Raw genomic sequence first — 14,664 nt, forward strand, 5'->3', positions numbered from 1 at the left:
TAGGACAGAGAGTAATGGAGATAGGTGAAGACAGAGCGGGGGAGAGAAAGACAGACACCTGCAAAGACAGACACCTTCACTGCCTGTGAAGTGAATCCCTGCAGGTGGGGAGCCGGGGGCTCTAGCTGGGATCCTTATGCCAGTCCTTGAGCTGCACTACCACCCAACTCCCACAAATTTTATAATAAATAAACTGTAACGCATTTAGAGAGAATTTGACCTCATTTTTACAATGGATCCATAGATCTGACAACAAAAACAGAAGAAATATATATCTCACTTTTTAGTATTAACAAAGATTTCTATGTCAAATAGCATTCTCAATAAAGGAAAATGATAACCCACAAAATGAAGGTGAACATTGCAATTGATATATATATATATATATTTATATATATATATGAGATTTATTATGCAGGATATATACATACTTATTACTTGATAATTATTATTAATAATTTTAATATGATTATTACTGAATTATGTATCTAAAATAGGTAAAAGTTTTATCAAATTCCCAATAACATCAACAAAACAAAACAAAACGAAAAACTTTGAAAATCAAGAGCATAGCTCTAGGACTCAAACGTATTATGTTCAAAACATACTATTAAAGATGCAGTAATGTAATAGTTATGTAACTGGATTATAGACACATACACAGACCAATGGAACTGAATATAACTGAATATAAAATATACCTAGGAACGATACAACTTCAGCAAGTGTGTCAATATGGAAAGAAGGATTTCCCTAATAAAGGGCACATACTAAGTCGATTTACACAGGAAAAAGATGAAAGTCGCACTCTAAAGTCCACGCACAAAATTTAACGCAAAATATCTCAGAGACTTAGATAAATAAACTTTAAAGCATTTAAAGGGAGTTTGACTTCATTTTTACAGTGGATTCATAGGCCTGAAAACAAAATGAGAAGAAATATATACCTGACTTTATTAGTATTAACAAAAGCTTCTGTGTCAAATAGCATTCTCTAGAAAGGAAAAAAGATAACCCCCAAAATGGAGGTGAACATTGCAACTCATATATAGTAGAGATTTATTATGCAAAATATATAAAGAACTCCTAAAGTACAGCAACAAAATCAGCCAGTCCAATTAATACAAATAGGTCAACCACTTTGGAGTAGAACCTTCTATAAGGACCTACATAAAGATCACAAAAGCATATGTAAGGTTGTCCTCAAGAGAATTAGTCACCAGGAAAATACAAATCAACATCATAGAACATGAGATGTCATGTCACACCTACCCAGAGGATTATATGAACAAGTGTTGGAGGATGTGAAAAAATTTGAGGACTAATACTTGCTAGTGGAAATATAAACAGTGCAGCTGCTGTGTATGATAAATTGACAGCTCATCATAAAGTTATAGAATTAATTCATAGATCAAATCATAAAGTTATAGAATTAACATATGATTCATAAACTCTAACAATAAGAATATGCCCAAAAGAATTTCAAACAATAATGCAGGCAGTTAACTATGTACACCAATGTTCATAAAAATATAGGCAATACAAATATCCAATCTCAGGTGAAACAAAACATCTATTTACACTCAAAGAATTGTATTTCACTCATAAAATGAATGAAATTCTGATAAATGCCACAATATAGGTGAATATTCAAAAGATTATTGAACAAAGAAAGTCAGATATAAAGGGACAGAAGCTGGGTGGTGGCCCACCTGGTTGAGCGCACCTATAATGTGCAAGGACCTGAGTTTGAGCCCCCAGTCACCACCTGAAGGGGGAAAGCTTTGCAAGTGGTGAAGCAGTGCTACAGGTGTTTCTCTGTCTCTCTCCCTCTCTATAACCCCCTCCCCTCTTGATTTCTGGCTGTCTCTATACAATAAATAAAGATTAAACATTTTTAAAGATATAAAGGGACTAATATTATATTATTGCACAAGATTTCTGACTGGGGTGATAGATATTTATGGAATTACTTGTTAATTATTATTAATAATTTTAATATGAATATTACTGAATTATTCATCTAACTTATCTACAATAAAGTTATTATTGTAATTTTATGTGTGTGAGTATAGTGTCAGAACCTCTTGCATGTATGATTTTTACCACTTCCAGTCTGACTTCTTTATTGTTTAAAATTAAGAGAGGGAGAGAGAGATGACTATCATTAATAATAAGATCATACATTTCTTTGTAGGAAAGGGTCTCTTTCCTCATGATCTCTTCAAAAAAAAAAAGGAAGAAGAAACACTTTGGAACTATACTTCTGTTATCTTATAAATCACTAATTTAAAGGAAATCATGAAATTTAGAATTCAGCTTTACACTGGGTTTTAGCTACATCTGGGCTATACATTAGTCAGCAGATTAGAATAGTAATTACCGTGATTTTTTTTTCATAATAGAAAGGAACTAACTTATTGCAGTTATGCACAGATGTTTTGCTTTCTGGGTACATCTTTTTCTTCTAATTTAATCTTCCATAACCACTTCCTAGAACACTACATTTAAATTCATTACAAAAGCTGGATAAGAGAAAGAAACTGGCATATTTTAATATGGTTCTTTGGTAACTACCAGGCCATCCCATCAGCCCAGACCCTAGTCAGGGAGTACAGGGATTCCCACACAGACATGATGGGCCTAGACCTCTAACAGATCCCTCTCTTCACTATCGCTGGTCATCTCCATCAGAAACCACATAATGAATCCTTTGTGAGCCCCTATAAGACCTTACCCTCAATTTGGATCAACAATGGTAGGGACAGCACCATTCTCTGAAGGGAGGTTGGACAACATACTCTACTATCCAAGGAAGATGAGTCCTGAAATTAGTTCAGCCTAGAATGTTCCTAGCTGTGACCATAGAATGCAAGCTCAGACCTACAGGGAAGCACAGGTTACACAGGCTCCTGATCAAACTGATGAATATGGGCCCCAGATCAAACTGATGGGGTTTACAGTTAACAATATTTGTATACTTTCCCCATATTTGAGAGCTATTCTCTTCCCTGATCCTGCTTTCTAGACTTTTTTCCAACTCTGACACCATCTGCCCAGACAATCCCTTTGGTCTGTGGGCATGTTAGCTGTCAGGCTCAGGCAAAAACTAGTAAAGTCATGGGCCCCTAGGAATATACCTAAACTAGCTTCCTTCAAAATGGAGACCCCATATCTCATCTGCTATATTCTTACCTTTAGGTTCCTTATTATTAAACAATTTGTTTGGCTTTATATCTTAATGCTTTTCAGCCACCAAGTTGCAGATGCTACCATGGGTGCCAACCTGACTTCCCTCCAGATCCCTGCCCCACTTGGGAAAGAGAGAAAGAGAGAGAGAGAAAGAGAGAGAGAGAGGCCAGGAGTATGGATAGACCTGTCAATGCCCACATTCAGTGGGAAAGTAATTACAGAAGCCAGACCTCCCACCTTCTGCACCCCATAACAACCCTGGGTCCATATCCCCAGAGGGATAAGAATAGGAAAGCTTTCAAGAGAGGGAATAGGACAGTTACTTCTAGTGGTGGGAACTGTGTGGAATTGTACCCCTCTTATCCTAAGGTTTTGCCAATATTTCCATTTATAAATAAATCTTAAAAATAAATTTATTACATTTTTTAAAACTTTTTATTTATAAAATGGAAACACTGACAAGACCAGAGGATAAGAGGAGTACAATTCCTGCCACCAGAGCTCCATATCCCATTCTGTCCCCTGATAGCTTTCCTATTCTTCATTACATTTCTAACCCTACATTATTGATCCTATTGGTAATCTCTTGTTATGTTTGATACAACCATTCCAATTTTGACTTTATATGATACAAGTGTTTGCTATTGAAGGCAGGAACTACAAGATCAGTTTGATCAAATCTCTAGTGGGAGCCTCTATTTTGAGTCACAAGAAAATGTAAATAAGTAACCTTGCAGGTGAAACTGAAAGACAAAGTTACCTCTAAGACATAGAGTGACATTTTAACAAACACACACACACAAAAATGTCAACTAATTAACTTTAACTTTCCTAGAATTCAAGAAGTGTGCACTTTCAATAAACTGCTTTTTAATATTTAAATTTGTTCAAATAAGTTTCTAATCCGTACATCCAAAGCATTAAGCAGAGCAAACTGAAGTAAACACAAATACGTTTTGGCTTAAATTGTAAATGATCCATAGTTTTTACAATTTCAAAGATATTTTCTGTTTGCAGAAGGCAATTTCATACCACTTGCCTCTGTTAGCCAGAGGACAAATATGTGATCTTCTCATTCAGCTGGATAGGTCTATGAAACCATTTAAAAAGTACTGCTCATGTTGCCTAATGTGCTCTCTACAAAAGGCATACAGGGAAGTAAGCAGCCTGCACATGAAAGCCCCAGAAGCACATACATGACATCTAACACGCAGAAAGTGGCCATGAACAGGCTCATCTAAGGAAGCACTGTTTCCCTTCTGAGTAGAAGCGAGCTCAGAGCAATAGAAAAACGCCTACCTGACATTTCACTTAAGACACAGCCGCTACCCTGCTCTTTTGGCGCACTTCTAGCCTGTACCCAAGTTGCAGCACAGTGTATGCCTGACAGCTTGAAACTTCCAGACAGACAAATAAAAAGAGCTCACCTCTTTTGAAGGCACCTTTTGGAAATTGCACAGGGTGTGGATTGCATGGTGTCTGGACAATTGTGACAGATTTCCTGTCCCATGAACTAGACTTGTCACCTGGTCCACATATTGCTGCCAAGCTGGAAGGCTATTTAGCAAAGCTTACAAATGTGTGTCATATTGCAGCAGAGAGATCATTTCTGATGGCAGCACCAGGGAGTGTAAAACACTATTAATAAATGGAGTGTTGTGCATATGAGGACATAGCTATATTACATCATTGCTGGGTGGGAACTGTCAAAGGACACAGCTCAGAGTGAGTATAACTGTGCAATTGGTTTGGCAGTCTCTTTCCCACTGAAAAGAAAATTCAATCATATTCCTCAGCATCAAAAATACTGGCACCTGACTCCCAGAGATGATGAAAACAGTTGGTTCTATTCTTCCCCATGCTTTATAGCTGTGACATTTAAAAAAAAAAAAAAAAAAAGTACTTCCGAGTATAGCTGTAGTGGTAAATTGCCAGATTTGTTTTCAGAATCTTTATAAGTCATCTTACAGTCCGGACTTCCCTTGAACAAACTGATTCATTCATATGAGTCTTGAGATGTGTATTTGACCAGAACACTCTGCTTGGATTCAGACTTACACACTGAGTTTCATACAAGGATTATCTGATTGAATGTTAACACCACAAACTAAAATTCTCAAAATGAAATTTATCATCCTTCCCTGGAAATATGAACTGCCAATCTCTGTCTTATGTAACAGACACATTTCAAGACAGATCTGCATTATCCTAGGTCATTTGCTATCTCCTGTTTTCCATATCATTAATTTTATAATCAACAGAAGTCTCTGTTTTAACTCAGCCATCTTCCTCAGCTGTATCACATTTTCTTTGATCAAAAGTTCTAGAATTTTTCCCTTGGCCATTCCCACAGCTCTCTCAAACAGAGTGGAGAAATTAAACACAAATCTGATGTAGGCCCACCCAGCATTGAAATGTCATTTAAAAATACAAATCAATGATGTCTTCACAGTCAAATACTAGTCACTCATTAAGTCTCCATTATCTACAGCAGTGGTTGGCCAGCAAGACAGCTCACTTGGATAACGTGCCTGAATATACATGGTCTAGACTCCACCTGCTTTCCCAACATACTGAAGGAAATTTTAATGCTGTATTATCTTTCTTTCTATCTCCTCTATCTTTTTATCTGGAAAAAAAAAAAGTCAGCCAATAGCAGTGAAGTCCAAGTGATGACAAAAATAAATGAAAGGTAAAAACTGTTTGCAAATACTGTACTTGAATAAGGAGAAACTTCTAAAATACCTTATAAAACACTCCAGAGACCTGATGAAATTGTTCACTTAGATAATGTTCTGCTTTACCATGTGCATGACCCAGGTTCTAGACAATCCTCCCCTATATTAAAGGAAGATTTAGTGATTTGGGCTCTCTCTCCTTCTCTCTCTCTCTCTCTCTCTCTCTCTCTCTCTCTTTCATCTCTATCTCTCTAAAATATATAAATAAATAAGAATAAATATCCATGTGGTTCTGGAGGTGGCACAGTGGATAAAGCATCGGACTCTCAAGCATGAGATCCTGAGTTCAGTCCCTGGAAGCACATGTACCAGTGTGATGTCTGGCTCTTTCTCTCTCCTCCTATGTTTCTCATAAATAAATAAATAAATAATATCTTAGAAAAGAATAAATATCCAAAAATATGCAGCAAATGTTAAGATAAATGAAATTCATGATTTAAAATGTTCAGTGTACACATCTATACGCATGTGTTATGTTAGGAGACCTAGCAAAAGGAGTTTGAGTGGGTTCTATTAGAGATTATCAGAGTTCCTTTAGTTTATGTGAAGTAAATCATATAGTCTAAGAAGAAAAGGTGAGAAAACATATTAAATAAATCAGTTTGTTTGATCTCTGAGCCAGGCCTGCAAGCTTATTCATAAATACACTATTTGACAGCAGATGGCTTGGACATTTTGCTCCAGACACAAGAGGACCAGTGGCAGTGTGGGCCAAGGTCATTTTCCATAACTGGCCCTCAAGGTCATAAATGGCCCTCTAACAAAGGTGGAAGCTGAGGCACAGGGCCATAGCTAGGAGCAGGCTTCCACTGTCAGCTCCCTCACTCTACTGGTGACTGACTGAAGGTCCTTCTATGGAGGCAGGGAAGGCAGGCACTAGAACTGGTGATAGTCTTGAACTGTTGTAGAAACATGTACTTGTGGCTGAATTCTTGGGAAGTGCTTCTTCTATCATTTTCTTCTGAGAAGTTGTTATTCCTATAGAGAATAACATAGAATAAAATATATCAAGGGATCTGGGTGGTGGCACACTATGTTAAATGCCCATATTGCCATGCATAAGGATCTGGGTTCAAGCTCCCTGACCCCCACCTGCAGGAAGAAAGCTCTCTGAGTAGTGAAACAGTGTTGGCTCTGTCTTTTGGTCTCTCTCCCTGTTCCTATCTACCCCTTCCTCTCAGTTTTTCTCTATTCTATCAAATAAAATAAATAAACTTTATAGAGCATATGTTCACAAGTACCCATAAGCTAGGGAACAATACATACCTGAAAGCTGAAGTACATAAGACCCTGCAGGGAATACCTCCCAACACTTCATCTGCACTATTCCAGTCTTTAGGTCCATGGTAGTTCAACAATTTGTTTGGCTGTGTATGTTAACTCTCTTTTCAGCCAACAGGTTCCAGATGCCAACCACACTTCCCTGGACAGACGACGCCACCAATGTGTACTGGAGCTCCACTTTCCCAGAGACCCACTATACTAGGGAAAGAGTGAGGCAGGCTGGGAGTATGGATAGACAAGTCAACACCCATGTACAGCGGGGAAGCAATTACAGAAGCCAGACCTTCCACCTTCTGCAACCCACAACGACGCTGGGTCCATGCTCCCAGAGGGATATAGAATGGGAAAGCTATCAGGGGAGAGGATGGGATATAGATATCGGGTGGTGGGAATTGTGTGGAACTGTACTCCTCTTATCCTATGTTTTTGTTAATGTCTCCTTTATTAAATAAAAAAGAATAAATAATACATAAAGATTAGTATAGCAGCAGGCACTGTTTTTTCAGCAAAAGAAAAAAAGAATAAATTATATCAAGTCACTTGAACAGCACATTTCTGAGCAAGTGGAGAAAGAAAATGCATAATTTCACAAAAGTTGCCAAATTATGAGCAGAAAACTAGGGAATCAATGGAAACCAAGACACATACTATGATTTTTTTTTCTAATGCATCAATACAATCTCAGGATACAATCACGAAACTTAAAGAAAATAATGAATATGTTAGAATTAGAGAGAACAGAACGCCAAGATTAGGACTTGATGCTATAAATCAAGAATTCCAGAGAGAATTTAAAGTATCTGAGTTCAGGGGATGCTTCAGAATTATCAGAAGTTCAAATTGCCCTTAATCATATTAAATCAAGTTGGACAGGTGTATATAGCATAATGGTTATGCAAAGAGACTCACATGCCTTGGACTCCAAAGTCCCAGGTTCAATTTCCCATACTACCATAAGCCAGAGCTGAACAGGGCTCTGATACAAATAAATAAATAAATAAATAAATAAATAAATAAATAAATAAATAAATCACCAAGAGAAGGTGATGTCACAATGCCATGTGATTCAAGAAGAAAACGTGAGGTTGAAGAGATGGCAGAGGAGTTGCAAGAAGAAAATCAAAAACTTGAGTAAATCATATTCTGTGTACACTTAAATTTAATGTGGAAGCAACTCTCAGTCACAAAAATAATAATATTCATATTTTGACTAATTTTTCCATGCAATTGAACTTATTTAAATGTGCACTTGAACCAGGAAGCCAAAATACAGGAATAAGCAAGTCAGAAAATAGAGAAGTGGGAGATGACCAGAATAAAATTATGAAAAAAAGCAAATTAATCTGGTAAATCACATGTTACCATGCGCATGATCCCAGGTTGCAATCCCCAATCCCTACATGCAAGAAGAAACCTTCTTGAGAAATGGATCAGTGCTACAGATCTCTCTCTCTCTATCTCTCTCTATATCTATCTCTATCTCTCCCTCTATCAAAAAAAGAGAATTGGCTACAGAGAGTGGTAGATTCATGCAGGCAACAAACACCAATGATAACTCTGGGACAAAGAAGAAAGAGAAAGGGAATAAAAAGTGAAGTAAAGACAATTAATCAGATGATGGGTGATTCTTAGATACAAATTTCAATACCAGTCTTTTAAGAAGATATAAGAGCTTTACACTATAAGCTCAGATTCAAGGAGGATGAGCTGGAAGATGAAATAAAGAAGTGAGAAGATGATCAGAAACTCTTGTAGTCCACCCAGACTGCTCTAGAGGATGAATTCAAAACAATGAGGAAGAGAAGGGTAGATTCTGAATGAACCATCAGCAGAAGAAGATAGCTTTGCAAAGGAAGCTGAGGCAAGTAGAATATAAGCAGCAAGAAAGAGTGGAAGCTGTCAGGTGCAAAAGAAAAAATGGCAACAGAGGAAACTAAGTTCTATGTGGGGAATTGAATAATTAGGGGCCAGGCTGTGGTGGACCCTGTTCCCCACCTGCAGGAGGAAATCTTCACCAGTGGTGAAGGAGGACAGCAAGTGTCTCTCTGTCTCTCTCACTATCTCCCCTCTCAACTTTCCTCTGTCTCTGTCCAAGAAGAAAGAATATTGAAGAATAGGAACAAGAATTGCTGAAAACAAAGTACTCATTTAGAAAATCATTTTGCTGCTCATGAGAATAAACTTATAATAACTGGCTAGAAGTTCCTGCCATAGAAAGGGGAAAAAAATCTCCCACTTGAGATAAAAATTTCTAGTAGTAACAGAAAAGATGGCAATATTGCAGGAAGGAGCCATGATTGTAATGCCAATGCCAGAAAGACCTAACTCACCAAACCTGCCATGGAAGGGTTTTCTGAGTTGTTACGTCTCTTGTAATCCATGTCCACTGAGTGTAAACCCTTCCACTGTGTGTAAACCCACCAATAAGAGCACTCTCACTGAGGATCTATGGAAGAGAGAGCCTACAAGAATTATTTTCACCTTATGGTAAATGTGAGGAAAAGCTAAGACCTGTTTGCAACTGAAGAGTCCTTTATCACTATAATTTATTAATTTCACTTTAATTTGGTCAACTAGTACAATATAAAGTGTTATAAATATATTCATTTTTTCATGACTGTTGACAACATGAAGAATAAATATATAATAGCATTTGAACAAAGTGTCTCTAAGGTCCTGAATATTGTACTAGGGATTAGTGCTTTAAAATGAAATTTTATGACCTCTGGTCATTCTGGGTGGAAATGTAGCAAGATAACTTGCTTATTATTTTAAAAGGAGGAAGAAATTGTTTCCTTTTCTTTCTACTTAAAATGGAACCTTAAAATAAAATTTAATAGCAGAACAGTTAGGAAAGACTCTTTCTAGACCAGAGTAAGAGAATATCTCAGACTACATGACACGTTTTCTTGTGCATTAAAATAAAATAGGAGACAAAACATCAGAGAGAGAGATGTTCCGAAGGTAGTTTTCAGAATGAGAACTGTTAATATGTAGTTTGTCTCACACCATTGTAAGAACATTTGCTAGTGTTTCTTGCTTTAATATAATAAGATGTGTAATCATCTATACCAAGATAATGCATTCTGAGTCTAAGGAGGAGTGAATATTAGTCAAATCCAGATATGAGAAATGTTACTAGATAATTAGCTTGATCTTTTAAATTAGTTGAGTAGGAATTCAGAAGTAACCCAGAGCCCCACCCTACTAGGGAAAGAGAGAGGCAGACTGGGAGTATGGATAGACTAGTCAACACCCATGTACAGCAGGGAAGCAATTACAGAAGCCAGACCTTCCACCTTCTGCAACCCACAATGACCCTGGGTCCATACTCCCAGAGGGTTAGATAATGGGAAAGCTATCAGGGAAAGGGATGGGATATGGAGACCTGGTGGTGGGAACTGTGTGGAGTTGTACTCCTCCTATCCTACGGTTTTGTTAATGTCTCCTTTCTTAAATAAATAAATAAATAAATAAATAAATAAATATTTTAAAAAGAAGTAACCAAGAGCAGGATGCAAATACTGATTCAAGACTGGCTTTTAAAAGGCTGTTGAAGTCATTTTTAGGAAAGTTTGCCAAATGTAAAGATTATGAAAATTGATGGCATTTATGTAGTACTAGAAAACGAATGCTATTTTTTTTAGGCTTAGTGATGATAGTGTGACTGAGTATGCCCTTGTTACGAGATCCATAATAATGTTTGGATGAAGTATTTCTGATTATTTAACATTTCAAATGATTCAGAGGAAAATAATGAGTAAAAGAGAGAGAGAGAGAAAGACAAGATAGAGATGGATGGAGGGGTATAGAGAGCAACTATAGCAACTGTAGAATTATGCTACTTAGTAAATCTGTGAGAAAAATGAGTTTATGCCCATTAAGCTTATATGTATACTGATAAAAATAATATTTCACTATCTACCTTGTAAATAATAACCCAAACTTTCTATGATTAAGTTTCCCTTTTTTTTTCCCTTTGTAACTCCAGGATTATAATTGAGATTTAGAGTGTAAGAGATTATTTCAGTATTACTGGTGGCCATATTTTTATAGAGGGTGAGAATCAGAGAGGGAAGGAGAGAAAAAAAAGAATGAAAGTCACCTGCAGTACTCTTCCGCTGTTCAAGAAACTCTCCTCCTGGAGGTGGGGATCAAAGACTTAAACTTCTGTCAGTGGTAACATGTGCACTCTAGAGGATAAACTACTATCTAATCCCCAGACTCCAGTGTTTAAAATGCAGTACCTGTGATTGAACCCAAGATCTCATGCATGTGTATAAGGAATCAAGCCAGTCCAGTGTTTTTGACTTCCTATTTTATGAGATAGTAAGAAAGGGGTGGAGGAAGGAAGGGTAACTGAGAATAAAACACTGTTTCAGTGTTCAAGTTGTTCTCTCTATTGTTCTCATATGGTTCTGGAAATTGAACCCAAGATATCCCAAGACATCACAAATGCAGGAGCCAGAGGACTAAGACACTTCCATGACTCAAGATTTTTTTTCCATAATACCTGATCTTCAGACTAACTTTTTCAGAAAGACAGAGACAAAAATAAGAAAAGTCACCACAGCACCAATGTTTTCCCTAGTGTAGTGGGAGCTGGTTTAACACCTAGGCTATGCACATGATAAAGCAGGCTATCCCCAGGGGGGTAGCTTGCCAGCCCGAGGTTATACTTTTTTTTCCTCCTTATTTCTTTTTTAATATAGATAGAAGTAGAGGAGAAAGGTGGACAGAGAGAGATAAACATCTATAGCATTGTTATACTACTCATGAAGTTTCCCTTCAGTAGTTGGTGGCCTGTGACTTGAAGCTGAGTCTTTGTGCCTGGTAATGTGTGCATTCTACCAAGTATGCCACCACTGGCCCCAAATATTTATCACTTCTAATATTTTTAATCAGAGAACTGCTAAGGTCCTTTGGATTTTCGTGTTGATGTGGATTGAACCTGGGATGTTTGGTGCCACAGGCATGAATGTCATTTTACATAACCATTATGTTGTCTTTCCTCAAGTCTCCATTATCTTTCTTTCTAGAAACTAAAATAAATATTTACTGATTATATAATTCAATAAGAGATTTTGTTTGGGACTCTGTGCTTCTTGAATTTTCATTCCTTTCTCTTGTTTAGAGTGGGAACGTTTTCTTCTATTATCTTCTTTAGCGTGCTCTCTTCCTTTGGCAAGCCAGTAATGCATATATTATTTTGAAATCATCTTACATTGTCTCTGTTGTTTTCAGTGTCTCTTAACTCTCTTTTTAAATTTTATTGCTTCTTTCTTAGTTTTCTCTAATTCATCCTCGATCTTGCTAATTCTGTTTTCTGCCTCATTCTGCTCTCACTCCACTCTGCTGTTTTCTGTAGCTCAACTATTTGGTTGCCTTACTCAGTTGCTGTATTAGCTTATTCATCTAGTTGTACTCTTAGCTCATCTATTTTAGCTTTTAGCTCTCCAATTACCTTGATATAGTTTGTTTTCTTTCAGAGTCTTATTTCTTATTTCCCTGTTTCTGATATTAGCTTCAAAAACTTTCCTCAGTCCTGTGACTAATATATTGAATAGGATTTAAATATTTTCTTCACTCTTAATTTGCTTACTTTTTTGGAAGGGGTGACTTCTAATCTGGTTTATTTCTGCATTGCTTCTTTTTGGTTTGACCATTATATTTGGTGTGTTCAGAAATTTGTATCCTGGGTGTTGCTGTTTATATATGGTGTGAGATGGTTTCTTGTAAGTTGGTTCCTTAATCCCTGAAGACTATTGTCTTTAGTGTGTTTTAGGAATGGGTGGAGCTGTTAATTTAATGTTGATACAGCTGCCTTTGGAAGACAGAGTCCCTTGTATTCAAACTGAAGAGAGAAGTCAATGACTCTAACAGCAAGAAGTATAAGGAAGGTACATTTATATCCTTATAAGGGTTCTCCAGACATATTTCCACATGAGTTTGACCAATTTACATTCCCACCATCAGTGCAGGAGGATTCCTTTGCCCCCATAACCTCTCCAGCATCTGTTGCTACTACCTTTTCTGATGTATGACATTCTCACAGGATCATTTTTGCTATCTCATTGTTGTATATTTGCATTTCTCTGACAGTGACTTGGAGCATTTTTCATGTCTGTTGGCTTTTTAAATCTTTTATTTGGTGAGTAGACTGTCCATATGTTCTCCCCACTTTTGGATGGATTTATTTTATTTTGTTGTTGTTTTTGCTAAGTTTGGTGAGCTCTTTATATGTTTTGGTTACTAGCATTTTGCCTGGTGTATGGCACGTAAAAATATTTTCCTATTCTGTAAGTCTGCAATGAGTTGTTTGTTTGTTTTGAGTGGTAGTTTCTTTTTCTATGCAGAAGCTTTTCAACATAGACAAATCTAAAGAATCCAGCAGAAATTCCCCAGGAATAATTAAGCAATGTAGAAAAGTATCAGGCTATAAAATTAATATATAAAAGTCAGTGAAAATAGTAAGAAGAAGAAATCCTGAAATTGATCCCAATAAAATATCTAGGAACAAGCCTAAAAAAAGAAGTGAAATACTTACATACTGAAAATTATCAATCACTATTTAAGGAAATATAAAGATACAAAGAAGTAGAGAGATATCCCATGTTCATGGATTGGAAGAATTAGCATCATCAAAATGACAATTCTACCCAAGGCAACATACAAATTTAATGGGATACTCATAAATTTTCTCATAAATTTCAACTCATAAACTTGAAATTCTTTTTAAAGATAATAGAACTAAACCTACAAAGTTTATCTGGAACAAGAAAATACTTAGAATCACCAAGACAATTGAGGGAAAAAATACAGAACTCGGACAATAATGCTTCCAAATATCAAACTGAATTATAGGGCCATTGCAATAAAAACTTCCTGTCCTTGAACAAAAATAGACACACTGACCAGTGCAATGAAAGTAACTTCCCCAAAATAAGTCTTCACATGTATGGATATTTAATTTTTAACATGGGGACCCAAGCTACTAACTAGAGAAAGGAGAGTCTCTTCAACAAATGGGGCTTTTAAAATTCTGTTGAAAATATGCAGAAGAATAAAACTTGAGAAACTGTATTTCACAACACACAAAAGTAAACTCTAAATAGATCAAGTATTTGGATGTTAGACCAGAAACTACCAAGTACTTAGAAGAAAGTACTGGCAGAAATATTTTCCATCTAATTTGTATATGTCTCAAGTCTAATTGCAAGAAAGTCAAAAACCAAAAATAAACCAATGGGATTGAAAAATGTTTTTTATTTAATTGCATTCAAGGAAGAAATATTCCCAGGAATTTTAGGGGGAAAATGTAAGTTTTATTTTCACTCTAGGAGAACATAATTCTCTTTCTTTTTATTTCTCCTTCTTTTTAGATATATGGATAAATAGAGTGAAAAAAAAACTACACTGTTGACACTCCCTTCAATGCTATAAAGACTGG

The sequence above is a fragment of the Erinaceus europaeus genome, chromosome 3, assembly GCF_950295315.1.
Source record: "Erinaceus europaeus chromosome 3, mEriEur2.1, whole genome shotgun sequence".
Taxonomy (NCBI): domain Eukaryota; kingdom Metazoa; phylum Chordata; class Mammalia; order Eulipotyphla; family Erinaceidae; genus Erinaceus; species Erinaceus europaeus.